This window comes from Plectropomus leopardus, chromosome 18 (genome assembly GCF_008729295.1).
Source record: "Plectropomus leopardus isolate mb chromosome 18, YSFRI_Pleo_2.0, whole genome shotgun sequence".
Classification (NCBI taxonomy): Eukaryota; Metazoa; Chordata; class Actinopteri; order Perciformes; family Serranidae; genus Plectropomus; species Plectropomus leopardus.
The window spans coordinates 30,360,606-30,377,008 of record NC_056480.1 but is presented as its reverse complement, the minus strand read 5'-3'; the positions used below and the strand labels follow the sequence as shown (position 1 = coordinate 30,377,008).

The 16,403-nt window shown below is 41.0% G+C and overlaps 1 pseudogene; it reads left to right on the top strand.

Annotated features, from left to right (window-relative positions):
- The first annotated feature begins 12,860 nt into the window (after positions 1–12,860).
- On the top strand, positions 12,861–16,013 carry LOC121958213 (annotated as a pseudogene).
- Positions 16,014–16,403: the final 390 nt, after the last annotated feature.

Sequence of the window (16,403 nt, the reverse complement as noted above, 5' to 3'; positions counted from 1 at the left end):
AGTGAGGAAGACAATGCTGAACACACTGCAGCCCAAAGATCACAGGATTTTTTACAATCTCAAGAATATCTAGCCCACCAGACCATAAGAGGAAAAGAGAGACATGGACACAGCAGAGGAAGAGGACGAGAAGGGGGAGAAAAAAAACAAACAGGAACCCAGATACACACGGAGCAGAACCAGATACGGCCCATAATTAACATGTCTGGTAAACCCCTGTCCGATGAGTGCATTCATGTACAATCCAAAGGATTGTCCTTTGCACCCACCTTTTCTGCTAAGGAGTTTGATTCGAAGATTGACTTGTTCTGCTTCTAAAGGGATTTGCCTCTTAAGGCATGGTACAAGTAAAAGCCCCATAGCATCTACAACCTCCACAGACACAGGAGGGGCCGTCGCACCTCACCTTAGATCAGTTTAAACCCAATCCATCTTTTGTCCCTTGGTTGAAAGTGCTGCATTAAGCACATTTGAAAAAAAAAGTTAATTTTGATATTGAGAATTTAATCAAGAATATAAACATAACCTTTCACTTTAAGAAAAAATGCTTTGGGACCATTATCAAAAGATGATGAAATTGTCATTAAGAAAGCAGACAAGGGGGGTGCCATAGTGGTTTGGGGTCAGGACATGTATGTCAGAGAGGCTCATGTCAACTGAACAACACTGAGTTTTACCAACCTCTGACCTATAATCCTACTGAGTCACTTAAAATAGAACTTACTTTCAATACTTTCAAATCCGTGGATCATTCGTTCAGTTAATGTTCAATTGAAAATCAAAAAATGATAAATTAAAAAAACGGGTCGTTTTGCAGTTTAGTTTGTTTAGTTTAGTTTGTTTTTCAATATCCCGTTTGTTAATTTGGATCAAATAAAAGAAAGCTGAAATACGGGCCATGGGCCAAATTTGATTTTATTATTTAATTTGTCTGATCTGCGTGACCCAGAAGTTCGTATTTTTTGTCGGCAAAATTATAAACTAAGAGGAGAGATGTGACTGTGGGCAGTTTAATTCAAAACCATGGCCACATTGGAGCCACACATGCATGTTATTAAGGAGTTGTTTGAAGCTGGCAAGACACACTCAGAAATTTCTTCCATGGTGCAGCAGATCGGTATCCAACGATGCCACCAAATGTGTGTCAGAATTTCTATAAAGGCTAAAATGCCAAAAAAATAATCTTTAAAAAAAACGACACAGCTGGACAGAATTTATTGCATGTACATGAAATACATCAGGTTGTAATGTTGCTACAACAACATAATTTAAGTAGCGCAAGGGCACTTATAGGGTTGACAGGAGGGGAATGTGGATGGGTCCCACAAAGTTGGATATTGATGCAGGAGTTCAATGTTCACTTCCCATTTGAATGTGATGTTGTTTTCATCCCATAACATGTGTCTCCTTTCCCTAAACCTAATAATCAGTGCTGTTGTTGCCTAAACATAACCACATGCCACCAACAACAGACGCAGAAGGATACCTAAATCATAATATATATAGATGCAGAAGTCTGCTGACAAAGCTGCAACATGTGATGAGTTGGGATGACAACGTGTTGGTTTAGCATATGATAAGGTGCCTTTCATGAGATTCATGAGCCTTTTCACACACTCTAGTGCTTTTGCCCATTTTTCACAGAGTGAAAGATCAACTTGTAACTGATAATGCCGTGGCATTAAAAGAGAACAGTGACAGTGCAAAGACAGACATGACCGAGGAGCACAGCACAAATGCAGCACAGTAAATCACTGCAGTTGTCAGCCACAACTGTCGCACTGTGCTGAAGTTAGTTTTAAATTGAATATTCACTGTGGACCCATTACAATTTCTTACTCAGTTTTATCCGATATTGATATTGACACCTACACTGCTGACTTCAAGTACTGTACAGAGTCGTGTCATCTCCAGAAGTTTTCAGATGACACGGCCATCGTGAGCAGTGTAGAGAATGAACGGGAGGACGAGTACAGGGACCTGGTGGACCGCTTTGTCAGGTGGTGTGGGGAGAATCACCTGCAGCTGAATGTGACAAAGACTAAAGAGATGGTGGTGGACTTCAGGAGGAACAGGCCCCCACCCTCTCCTGTCTGCATCAGTGGGACTGATGTGGAAATTGTCACATCATACAAGTACCTGGGCGTCCTTCTGGACAACAAACTGGAGTGGTCCACCAACACTGAGGCAGCCTACAAGAAGGGCCTGAGTCGGCTTTACTTCCTGAGGAGACTCAGGTCCTTCAATGTCTGCAACAGGATGCTCCTGATGTTTTATCAGTCTGTTGCGAGCACCATCTTCTTTGCTGTGGTGTGCTGGGGGGCAGGCATCAAGGCAAAGGATGCAAACAGACTGAACAAACTGATCGGAAGGCAGAGTCTGTTGTTGGCTCTAAGCTTGTCTCCCTGGAGGAGGTGGCTGAGGACAGAATGTTGGCAAAACTGCTGGCAATAACGGACAATGTCACCCATCCCCTCCACAAGACACTAGACAAGCTGAAGAGTAGCTTCAGCAACAGACTCCTCCAACCCCGCTGTCTGAGGGAGCGATACAGGAAATCATTCCTGCCTGCTGCCATCAGACTGTTCAACACATCCACCTCTGTCAGACCTGTGGTCACTCTCACTGAACTGGACTAAACTCCGTCACTCCACATCCAAACAGTAGACTGCAGTATGTGTGTATGCATATCATGTATATATATGTACAAATATATAACATCGGATCGTCGCCTGCATTGTATTATAAATATTATATTATACATCACTATATATATATATATATATATATATATATATATATATATATATATATATATATATATATATATATATATATATATATATATATATTATATATTATTCTTATCATTATTATTATTATTATATTATATTATACATAACATTGGCCATCAGACATAAAAATGTCAAGTGCTAATGTCATGATGCTGATACTATTATTAATATTAATATTATGGATATTATTACTACTATTATTATTATTATTATTATTACTACTATTATTAATACTATCACTACTATTATGTGTGCAATGTCTTCAAACTGATGTTATTACCATTATTAGTATTATATGTACACCTCTACATATTCCCCTTATTCTGCTGTCATCATTACCATGCTCATGTGTATCCTTACCATCATCAGATTGCACCTTACCACTGCATTTGCACTACCTCAGTACTCTTTTGCACTACCTCAGCATTCTATTTATTCTATTTTTATATATTTATGTTTATTTGTATCTTCTATTATTCTTCTTATTTTTTTTTATGTATGTCTCTGTATGTCTTACGTGCCAAGCTGCTGTGACAACTAAATTTCCCTCCGGGGATCAATAAAGTCGTCTAAGTCTAAGTCTAAGTCTAAGGATATCTGATATCTCCCAGCCCTGGGTTCAACTGTTAAGAGCTGACTTATGCATCATCAAAGTATTACTGTTTAAATAACGCAATGTTATTATGTTATTTAAACCCTCATGTTGACTCACCATTATCAAATAAAAATCATGATTTAAAAAAAATATACTGAAATGGTTGCACACACTTATTACCATTACTATGTGTTGTTTATTTTCCATAAAAAATGTAATGAAATATAATAGCCAGCTTTCATGTAATGTGTCCCAGTGACTCAAATCTAATACCAAAATGTACCACTACACTTTAGTTGAACTGAATTTTTAAATAATTTCCTCATTTACATTTCATTAAGGCTCAAAGGTTAAGTGTGTACAACACAATTTCAAAAAGTTTGGACACACATAAAAACAGAATGCAATGATTTGGAAATCTTTTGGACCTATATTAAATGACCCGTGTCTCTTGTGTATCATTAACAAAACCCCCTGCATACAGGTCCCTGCCAGTCTATGCTGTCACAGTCAGGCTTTGCCATGTGACACAACATGGACGTAGCATTGAGCTTCGGCACTAAGCTGCACTCCCAGAGCTCTTGCCGAGAGCCACTGACTTGTGTTGTCATTCAAACAATAAAGTCCATTTTTCATTACACATCCCCTTGTCAGCCTCCTCCATGGTCCACACTGAAGGACAGAGAAGCTCCCTGGGCTTCCAGAACTGCACTGTGGGGTGGTGCTGAAAATAGCTACTGCAAGGCATGACAGGATACATTACGTGACATAACGTGTTCCAGCCTGTACAACTGCCAACAGTCTGTGCACTCTTCAGTACAGCTCTGTGGACATGGTTTAGCTTCCATTGGCTCAGCATTATCTCAATATATAACTGATCATAATATATTATTGAGTCAAAGTCAGTGAAATAACATTTTGCTTACTCAAAAGTTAGCTTTTTAACGATTTTTTTTTTGTTTGTTTTTTTTAACTTGACCTTTTTATAAGCATTTGTGTGAGAGCTGCTCCACAGACAGAATTGATTTAGATAAATTGGCTGGAGACACCAAACATAGTTTTTCTGGCTTAGAAGAGTATGAAGCTCGAAACAGATGAAGAGTAAGACTAGTAACTGCACAGCATTCTGAAGGTCTGGGGCTTCTGTTATTAACTGATGTGCCTGGAGCCCCAGATGATTTAAATGTCAATTAGATCCCACAGCACAACAGGAAGTAAACATCATTATGTTCATCTTTATATTGTCAGTTTTGTATCAGGGCTTAAGTAAAATATTTGACTTGATATGAATAATATCAGTATGTATAGGGGCCCTTGTCCTGCAAACAACCACATCACACATACAGTCCTAAAGCCTCTCATTCTGTTGTCTGTTGGTGAGGTAGTACTGGAGCTACACAAGAAGTTCTGAACAGAGACAATTTTCAGTTTTATAGCTTGTTGTGACCTGTTGGCCTTTTGGGAAAGTGTTTGTTCAGTGTATGTACAGTGTAATACACAAGTGTTTGAAAGTCTTCTCATTTTTTTAGTGAAAAAATAATTTTTCTCAAAGTTTCCAGAGGACAAAATGTTACCTCAGTCCCCAGCAAGAGAATGCTCTCTGCCTGCATTACTGTCAGTCCGAAATAAAGGAAAAGAAGAAAATATCCCTATGCATTTGGGCTTTCTGCCATTGTCTGTGTATCACTCCACTGTTCAAGATATTGAATGATTTATCTGTCATCCCTACCATTAAACATTTAGACCTAAAGTATTTTCATCATTTGAAGAACCTAATTTTCCCAGCCAAAATCCCACTGACACAAAGCATGCCAACAGACAAAACCACAGAAGCACTGTATTAATACAACAGAGATCCAAAACCCATGGATCTCTTGACTATAGTTTCAAAACAATGTGGTGATCTTGTATAAAATAAGTATTTCAATGATACAAAGAGAGTCCTCACATAAAACTAGGCTGTCTCTGCAGTTGAAAGATGCTAATTCTTTTAAAACTGCTGCTAAATGATGAAAGAAAATCAAGAAAAAGGACTGTGGCATTTACTTTTACTCAAAAGGTAGAAAACCTACAACCGCAAGAATGCATCAGATCAATAAACAATCCCACTGGTCGGTGACGTAAATCCGACTTTGTCAATTCAAAAACATGGTGCCCAGACAGATTTTGTGTTACAGTTAAACAGTGAGCTAAACATGTTTCTGAAAACATTTGAGGTAAGAAATATGCAGCTCAGCAACAAAATCCTTGGGCCATATCCATAAAGATTCTGAGAATCCTCTTCGATATCCTCTGCTCTCTACCTCTTCCATATAGAGACTGGCCATGATGGGTGAGACAGGTCAGCTCATGGCACAGCCGTGCCTCTGTCTGTAGAATCCTCCATTGTACTTGAAGTAGGTGATGTTCAAACAGAGTTCCAGCATAGCACATTTCCTGATGACTGTGACGGCTTCTAGTGTTGGGATGTATGTGAAATGGGAGGTTACGTCGTATGATACCATAATAAAGTTATATTCCTCTCAGCTTATCAGCAAAGTCCTGGGAGTTCTCCACATTGAGTGGGGTGTTGCCGACCATAGGAGCCAGGATAGTAGCCAGGTGTTGTAAGTAACTGAATTGATGCTGCTGATGATTAGTCTGAGAGGGGTTGCTTTATGTATTTTGGGGAGTCCATAAATACATGGAACAGCTTCCAGTTTCCTAGTTTTCCCAGATCCTGGCTGCAATCTTGGCTGCACCTTATCATGGTAATGGCTGTGCTGATGCTGTGATCCTGCCTTTGGTCATGCTCGTTCTGTAGCTGCACTCATACTGTACCTCTGGCTCGCCTTGATCGTGGTCTTTGTTTTGCCATTGCTGTGGTCCTGTCTGAAGCTGCGCCTGTGTTGTGGGTCCTGGTTGCGCCGATGCCGTGATCCTCCTTGACGCAACCTTCTACTGCCATTATTATGCGTCATACCTCCACTATCAATATATGCATGGGACTCTTATCAACACAATATTTTCACGTAACATCACATGCTATCATAGAGTGCGTTTAGTAATTTTACACCTATCACTATTGTAATATGACATGCTATTGTTAGCATTGTTACTGTGCATCTCTCCCTCTCTCTTACCCTCTCTCTTTCTCTTTCCTATTTGTCATTATTGTAATTTAATTGTTATTTACAACATATATTGCACATCTGTCCTGCCTAGAAGGGGGATCTCTTCTTAGCCGCTCTACCTGAGGTTTCTTCCATTTTTTCCCCCCAGTTACAGGGTTTTTTTAGGGGAATTTTTCCTTAGGCAATGTGAGGGTCTAAGGACAGAGGAATATCTTATGCTGTAAAGCCCTCTGAGGCAAACTGCGTTTTGTGATAATGCACTTTATGAATAAAATTTAATTGAATTGGATTGTTAGTGTTGACCTGAAGCAGGTGCCCCCCCGTCAGTACTCGATCCTTTCTGCCTACTGGATCCGTTCCGTGCATGCACAAGCAGTCCGCCATCTTGGATTGCTACCTACAGCCGTCTCACTTTGACAAACAGATGTTTAATCATGTTTTATACATGGATGTATTATGGTTTTATACCATGTCCGATCCAATCAACTCATGCATGGTCAAACTAGTTCAGTTATTTCAAATACTTAATACAGAGCTACCTGTCTAATGCAGGCAATTCCCTATATGCAGAAATGATCAGAAATTGATTAAACATCCTCAATAACCTCCAGAAGCACCTATAAAATGTCAAAATTAGCCAAGCAGTTGCTGATTTAGCTACTGTCCATATATATAATTAATATTATAAGATGGTGGACTGCTTGTGCATGCGCGGAATGGATTAGGTAGGTGGAACAGATCGGGTACTGACACCCTCCCTTCCTCTCTCCGAGTGGGTCATTATATATAACCTGTAAATATTACAGGTTTTGGGTAGGCAGGTCATAAAGTGACAAAGCAGTATTCTGAGTAATTTATTAACAATTCAAAAAAACAAAACATTGTGCTACCACCTCCTCCTCTCTCTCCATCTCTGTCACACAGCAGCAGCTTCATCATCAGCTGCTGCACTGCATTATTCTGCATCTGAGCAGAAACATCTGCTCAAGTGCGACATATTTACATTAATTTCTCTGGTCATAATGTCCAGTAAAATAGTTACCTCTGCAAATATGAAGGTCTAACAGCGTGTTTTAGTATGAAAGAAGTGTCTCCCTGTCCACACTGAATAGGCTATATTATATACACAATATCATTACGGAAACAACCCTCTATAGGATATCAGCTGTGCGCAAGAGATCATACTGAAGATGTAATCACATCAAAGATGGGTGAGGACTTGCTGTTTTCCTGCGAATGTACTATGTAGGAAACACACGTTCATCGTAATATTTACTGGAAATGAGATAAAACAGGGCCAAAGTGTGTTATTATCAGACAGTTTCGGTGCAGTTTGGGTTCGGGTCATTGATTAATACACGTTTATGGGTCGGCCGGTGGGCAGCCTGACCCGTGCATCATTGATTGTACTATCAATTAAAAAAAATGAAAGAAATAAATGAAATGAGCTGCTGGTTTGTGCGATGCCAAAACACTTAAAATTAAATTATCCTAATACTTCTTCACTGTTAGTATTATCACATACAAGGTGACAGGGCATTAAATTAGGCCTACATTTCATCATAAGATGGTGTTCTATGATATTATGTATAGATCTCTTTAGTGACTGCAGAATGAGCGCTGTGAGAATAAACTGTGTGAATAAATAAAGACGCATGAGTCGGTGAGGCATATACACGACACAATGCGAAAGAAGAATCTCCGTGACCCTCGGGGAGCTCCATAGTTTCGCCACTCGATGAAAGACTTTCATGTAGGATACACCAGTGTATCCCCCAGTATAATACATCCATGGTGTGTCCTCTCTCTGGGTTCCTCCAGAGGTCTCCTCTCTCCTCTCCTCTTCTCCTCCAGGTACATTTGTGCAATTGGAAGATCCTTCATGATGGCTTAGGGGAAACGATTTCCGGAGGAGGAGATGGGAAGGGAGGAAGCAGAAATTAATGTAATGAAAAGTGGCACCCACAGTGTTAGAGGGAAGAGAGGAAATGATGTGTTTAGAAAGCATCAAAGAAGATAAATGTTAAACGAGGGGAGAAGTTAGCGGGTGGATAAAGAGCTTTGTATTGGCTTTCTGTCGACCATGCAAATTTTCTCCTCCTGGGTCAAATTGACCAGGGGGGTATTCCAGAAAGCAGGTTATGTATAAACTCTGAGTATGTTAAACTTGAGATGAGGGAAACTGTGTTATCTGTTCCAGAAAGAGAGTTAAGTCAAACTCTGAGTCAATCACCATGGTAACTAAATCTGAACATAACCTCCTTACTGACAGGTTTTCTATAAGAAACAAAACCCAACCCAAAACATTCAACAGAGGGTTGTTAATTAACTTTACTGAGATTCCCTGTGGGCATCTGCAAACACGTTCTGCTTTTAAGCCACAGGAAGTGTCAGTACTTGACCCTTTACATCGTGAGATGCTGTGGGAGATAATCATTCTTGAGGCCCCATCCAGCATACGACAGGATGTAAGACATCTGAATGACCTCCTGGGGTCACTCAGGCATACAAAGCAACAGTCATTCATTGCCCTCCCTTTTGAGATGACAAAGGCAGGACATGTAAATTCATTATGCATTCTTGTGTTGAGACTAACATCTGACAGAATCGCTTGGACCAAGGTTGCGAGTTAAGTTTAACTTAATTCCCTAATCTTTCTCTTGGTAGGTAAGAGTTTGCCTCTGTGCTTTGATGAATAAGTAGGACCAACTCCCATTCTTTTATCATTTAATTTGAATGAGTTAGGTAAAAGCATGTTTTATTCCCTTTTTGTGATGGAGCCCTACTGCCATCTAGTGACCTTAGTTATCAGTGATCTCGTAACCAACTTTATAGTTACATCTTATTTTACATTGATTATAAAATGTTAAAAAGTAATCCTATATCTAAGTAATCACCCAGTTTGTTAGAATCCATGGTACAATGTTATGTTATGTGTGGTCATTTAACTGAATTGAGCAAAAGATCTTCAGAGTCATGTGTTACGTTATAAATTGCCGTAATTCGTCATGTCTCCTAAATTACATTAGGTTTTTAGAAACTAATGCCAGATGTGCGATCGCTTGGCGCAAAAGTTCGCTAACCCCGCCTTCCATTCGCACCCCAAATTCAGAGATAAAAACTTAGTAAGCTCTCAGCTCAGTGCTTCTTCAGTCTTTTTGCTTCTTCTTCTTCAGTGCTTCTCTTGCTTCTTTTGGCTTCCTTTCGCTTCTAATCCCTTTTACCGTGGCGCTTCTCGTGTATCCGCGCTCGCAACTTTTTCTTTTCTTCAATTTTATAAGTGGAGCCGCAACAGTTCACCAGAGCTTTGCTGAACTTTAACTTTTGAAGCCATTTTCTTTTTAAATCTCTTTGACGCTTTTTCTTTATACCAGTTTTTGGTCAGTAGAGACACTTTTGCAATTCCTTTTAAGTAAACCCAAATTAATAATTTAAAGTGACTCCATCAGACCAATGGGACTACTTTTGATTATTTCTGCAAGTTTTAACTGAGAAGGACACTCCACAATTCGCCGTCAACTTTGCATCCGTTGCCTGCCCTTAAGGACTTTTTTTAAAGACTTTTACTGGTTCGCCAAGGTGAACACCGAGGCCAGTTAAAGACCGCCGCACACCGACTCCACCTGCCCGGCCGCCACCGCCTTTCAGCGGGTCCCCTCGTCTGGAAGACGCGCCGCAGCTCTCCCCTGGAGTGAAGTGACGACCTGGACCTCCCCAAGAAGTCTAATCAAGTCGGCAAAAGTAGGCAGAATAACATCTTCTAGTGACAAGAGTTGATGTCGTATAGCGAAGCTTTAATGCCAAATTTCTAAATTCTAATTCACCGTTAAGTGTGCATCCACGCTTTAGACGGTCACGTATTTCCACCCACTATCATCCATAATTAATCATTTACATCACCTGAACATACATCACTTAGGTTCCCTTTCATTTGTTCACTGTCCTTTATATATCATACTACTTCCTCTATTTACTCATCATTTTATTAGCCTAAATAAAATATTCTCATTTATCCCCAAGTCATTGTCTGTGGATATTATTTCATAAACAAGAGAAACAAGATCAATGTATACAGGATAAACGGTACAGACAAAAATTTCTCAAACAAAGTCTTCTGCTGCCCACAGTCTAAGGTCTTCATACACAATTTGTACATCACAACACAGGTATTTTTGTCTTCTTTCACCTCATATGCTCCTTTAAGGCATAGGCGTGATATTTGTATGCCTTTTTCTGCCTCAGAGCAACTAGAGATCCCCTCCAGCTCCCATTTGCTGCAATGTTAATTTCTCTAATCAAGTTTGAGCAAAAAAGAGGGACTTTTTGAAACTGGATTTTCTCAGTCATTTTTCACTTTATCTACATATTTGACACATCAATCTCTTCAGTAACATCTTGTTGTGCTCATTGTCCACTTATTTTTACAGCATAATTTAAAGTTATGTCTGCAGGGTGGTGTTTTTTAAGCACCCCTCTGGCTTTTATCAGTTGTGACCATGACTTGTCAGTGTCAGACACACAGGTGCTTCTAATAAGCAGGTTAGGCTGTCTCTGTCTTTCTACCTTTCTCTCTATCTTAATCTCTTTGTCTGTCTTTCTGTGTCTCTCTGTCTTTCTTACTCTCTGTGTCTGTCTCTCTCTTTGTCTTTTTGCCTGTCTCTGTATTTCTCTCTCTCTGTATGTCTTTTTGTAAGTCTCTGTCTTTCTGTCTGTCTTTCTACCTCTCTCTCTCCTCATCTCTTTTTCTGTCTTTCGTACTCTGTTTTTTGTCTGACTCTGTCTTTTTACCTCTCTTTCCTCATCTCTTTGTTTGTCTCTCTGTGTCTCTCTGTATTTCTCTCTGTCTGTTTCTCTATCTCTGTCTCTGTCCTTTTGTCTCTGTCTTTCTATCTGCCTGTCTTTCTATCTTTATCTCTCTCTTCATCTCTTTGTCTGTCTTTCTGTGTGTCTCTCTGTCTTTCTCTCTCTCTGTTTCTCTCTCTCGCTGTATGTCTTTTTGTCTGTCTGTCTTTTCATCTGTTTATCTGTCTGTCTATCTACCTTTCTCTCTCTCTTTATCTCTTTGTCTGTCTTTCTGTGTCTCTCTTTCTTTCTCTCTTACTTGGCTCTACGTGCTGATGTACTGCAGGTAAGTATCCAGTGCATCTTTGTCTGTGCCTCTGGTAGCGTCTCTGTGCTGCTCCTACAAGCGATTCCCAGCTAATCTTCTAACTTGTTCCTTACTTCGACTGCTTATTATTTGTCTGTGACTGAAAACTCACAGAAGTTTTACTTAATCACTCACAGCTGTCTTCTCCTCTCAGCGGTTTTTCCTGTTTAATCACACAGCCACTCACTCACTGTTAGCCCGTTAGCTACTTTAGCATTAGCTCTGGCTTCTCCCTGCTCTTCTCCCTCTTCTGCTGCTCTCTCCTGCTCAGTGTGTTGATGTTCATATGTTTATGTTTAGTTACTCTTCTGCCTCCTTTAATGATAGTGGTACCTGTCACAAGTGTAGCTTATTTGCTGCGCTGGAGGCGAGGCTTAGCAATCTGGAAGCACAGCTCTGCACCCTGGAAAATCCCTCTTTAGCTGTGATAGTTAGCAAGCTCCCTGTAGCTGGTGCGGACCAACATAGCATAGCCTCTGCTATCCATCCCCCGGCAACACCCGTGCAGCCGGAAGGCTGGGTGACTGTCCAAGCGAAGCATAGTAAGCCGAAGCCCACGATACACCTCCCATCCCCCCTTCACGTTTCAAATAAGTACTCCCCACTCAGCGACACACCGGCCGAGGACACAACCCTGGTCATTAATAGCTCTGTTTTGCAAAACGTGAAGTTAGTGACACCAGCGGCCATAGTCAAATGTATCCCTGGGGCCAGAGTGGGCGACGTCGAGTCAAATTTGAAGCTGCTGGCTAAGGCTAAACTTTACGTAAGTAACATTGTTATTCATGTCGGCAGCAATGACACCCGGTTATGCCAATTGGAGGTCACTAAAATTAACATAGTGTTGGTGTGTGAATACGCAAAGACGATGTCGGACACCGTAATCTTCTCTGGATCCCTCCCCAATGTGACCTGTGATGACATGTTTAGCCGCATGTCATCACTCAACCGCTGGTTGTCGTGGTGGTGTCCAGCAAATGATGTGGGCTTCATTAATAATTGGCACTCCTTTTGGGGGAAACCTGGTCTTATCCAGAGGGACGGCATCCATCCCACTTTGGATGGAGCCGCTCTCCTCTCTAGGAATCTGGCCGAGTTTATTAGAGGCCCAAAGCCATGACATCCCAGAGTTGGTACCAGGGTGCAGAGGCGCAGTCTTACATGAGGTTCTAGCACAGTCACACATCCATAATGTAAATGTTATAAAAACGGTGTCTGTCCCCCTACCACTTCATTTGTTTAAAGCTAAAATAAACAAAAGGGGAGTTGTACAAGAAAATCTCAAAAAAATTAATTCATCTCCTGTCAAACAGCCTCATAACAAGAGAATTAAATGTGGACTCTTGAACGTTAGATCCCTATCAACCAAGGCTCATTTAGTCACTGATTTAATATTGGATAACCAGATTGATTTATTATACCTCACTGAGACCTGGCTTTATCCTGATGAGTACATTAGCCTGAATGAATCAACTCCTCCAGGTCATATAATGGCCGAGGAGGGGGAGTCGCTGTTATTTTTGATTCAAGCTTGGCAATTCACACTAAGGTTAAGCTAAACTATAGTTCATTTGAAAGGCTTTTCCTTAGTCTTTTTCACCCATCCTGAAAAACTCTACAGCCAGTTCTATTTATTATAGTGTACTGCGCCCCCAGCCCATACTCTGAATTTCTATCTGAATTCTCTGAGCTTATATCAAGTTTAGTGCTTAAATCAGACAAAATTATTATCGTAGGGGACTTTAACATTCACATGGATATTAACAGTGATACCTTAGCTCTGCTTTCCTCACGCTTTTGGATTCAATTGGCTTCAGTCAGTGTGTACATAAACCCACCCACTGCTACAATCACACCCTCGATCTAGTCCTTGCATACAGCATCGATATCGAAGATTTATTATTCTTTCCTGAGATTCCTGCTCTGTCAGACCATTATTTAATAACTTTCAATTTTTTATTGCTCGACTACAAGCCTCTCAGTAAGAGTTACTATTCTAGATGTCTATCTGATTCAGCAGTGGCTAAATTTAAGAAACTGATTCCTTCTGCATTGACATTACCATGTCTTACAGCGACTGAGAATACTCCTACTAACTAAGTCATTCTCAAATTGACTGTCTCATCGATAATGCTACTGGCTTACTGCGATCAGCTCTCAACTCTGTTGCACCCTTCAAGAAGAAAATAATGAAACAAAGAAAATCCATGGTTTAACCTCCAGATCCGTAAATTGAAACAAACATCGCGGAAATTTGAAAGACACTGGCGTTCAACCAACCCGGAAGAGTCCCGTTTAGCCTGGCTAGATAGTCTTAAAGTGTATAAGAAGGCCCTCCGCCATGCCAGGGCAAACTATTACTCATCATTAATTGAGGAAAACAAAAACAATCCCAGGTTTCTTTTCAACGCTGTAGCCAGGCTGACTCAGAGTCACAGCTCTGTAGAGCCTTATAGATAGATAGATAGATAGATAGATAGATATACTTTATTGATCTCAAAACTGAGAAATTGGGGTGTAGCAGCACCATGCAGTAAGAACAAAGAGAATAAGAGCAAACAATATTAATAGAATATAAAAGGAATACGCTTAAAAAAACTAAAAACTAAAAACTAAACTATACATATATACAAGTGTAATGTGCGGAACAGTATCTGAATAAATAAAAATAAAGTCAGCAGTGTAGAGTGACATGGAGCTAAGACCAGAGTTTAAAGAGCAGACAGAGGTGAGTTATTGTACAGGTGGATGGCTTGTGGCAGGAAAGATTTCCTGTATCTGTCCTTTCGACAGCGAAGCTGAATCAGTCTGTTGGAGAAGGTGCTCCGCTGTCGGTCCAGTGTGCGGTGGAGGGGGTGCTCAGCATTGTTCATGATGGCGAGCAGTTTTTTTAAGTGTCCTCCTCTCCACCACCGTCTCCGCGGTCTCCAGCCTGAAACCCACCACAGAGCCAGCTTTCTTAATGATTTTATTAAGTCTGTTGGTGTCACTGGCTCTGATGCTGCTACCCCAACAAACAGCAGCGAAGAAAATGGCACTGGAGGCAACAGACTGGTAGAAGATCTCCAACATTTTGCTGCACACATTGAAGGATCGTAGCTAGGGAGTAGAGTCTGCTCATCCCCTTCTTGTACACAGGGTCAGTGTTAGATTTCCAGTCAGGTCTGTTGTTGATCACCACACCCAGATATTTGTAGGCCTCCACCTCCTCCACAGTCCAAGTTGTCCACCAGAGACCTGTACTCCCCCTCCTCTCCCTCTCTTATACACCCAACAACCACCGAGTCATCAGAAAATTTCTCAGTGCCGCATTTGACACCATTGACCATCAAATCTTACTGCACAGACTGGAAAACTTAATTGGCCTTGAAGGAACGGCAGTAGCCTGGTTTAAGTCATACTTATCAGGTCGTTCCCAATTTGTTCACATCAACGATCAACCCTCCGCACATACTAAGGTCTGCTTCGGAGTGCCACAGGGTTCTGTGCTTGGACCAATCCTTTTTACTTTATATATGCTTCCTCTAGGCAACATAATTAGAAAACGGCCTTTAAATTTCCATTGTTATGCTGACAATACGCGATTATATCTATCTATGAAACCAGATGAAACTGATCAGCTGGATAAGCCATAATTTCCTGATGTTGAATTCAGACAAAACTGAAGTTATTTTTCTTGGCCCCACACACCTCAGAAGCTCCTTTTCCAACAATGTAATTTCTCTAGATGGCATTACTTTGGCCTCTAGCACAACTGTAAGGAACCTCAGAGTTTATTTGATCAAGATTTATCTTTTGCCTCCCATATAAAACAAACTTCAAGGACGGCTTTCTTTCACTTGCGTAACATCGCAAAAATTAGACATATCCTGTCCCAAACAGATGCTGAAAAATTAGTACATGCATTTGTCACCTCTAGGCTGGATTACTGTAATTCCCTATTATTTGGTTGCCCCAACAAATTTCTTAGGTCTCTACAACTGGTGCAGAACGCCGCTGCTCGTGTTCTAACGGGAAGCAAGAAAAGGGATCATATTTCTCCTGTTTTAGCTTCTATGCACTGGCTCCCTGTGAAATCCAGGATTGAAATTAAAATCCTCCTCCTTACTTGCAAAGCTCTAAATGGTCAGGCTCCATCCTATCTGTTGCCGCTCATAGTTCCTTACCAACCCTCAAGATCATTGCGCTCTGAAAATGCAGGGTTATTTGTGGTTCCCAAAGTTTCCAAAAGAAGGATAGGAACCAGAGCCTTCAGCTACCATTCTCCTCTCCTATGGAATGATCTCCCAATTTCGGTCAGGGAGGCAGTCACCGTTTCAACTTTTAAGGCTAGACTTAAGGCCTTCCTCTTTGATAAAGCTTATAATCAGGGCTGGCTCAGGTTGCCTGGACCAGCCCTTAGTTAGGTTGACATGGGTTTAACCTGCTGGGGGACTTCCTCTGATACGCTAAGCTCCTTTGCCTTCATCATGCATGTCTGTTAACTGCATTGCTGTTTGCAAGCTTAGCTTAGCTTCAGTAGTTTAGCTTAGCCTTACATCTGTGATAGCCATGTGGTACTGTCACTACCTGGGGCTTGCGATTACGGAGCTTGGGTCTGTTGAACTGTACTACGCTAATCCCGTTGCCTCTCGAGAGCATTCCTGCTCCCTTGTTTCCTAGTTTTCCCAGATCCTGGCCGTAACCTTGGCTGTCCCTGACCGTGGTGCTAGCTGTGCTGATGCTGTGACCCTGCCTTTGGTTGTGCTCGT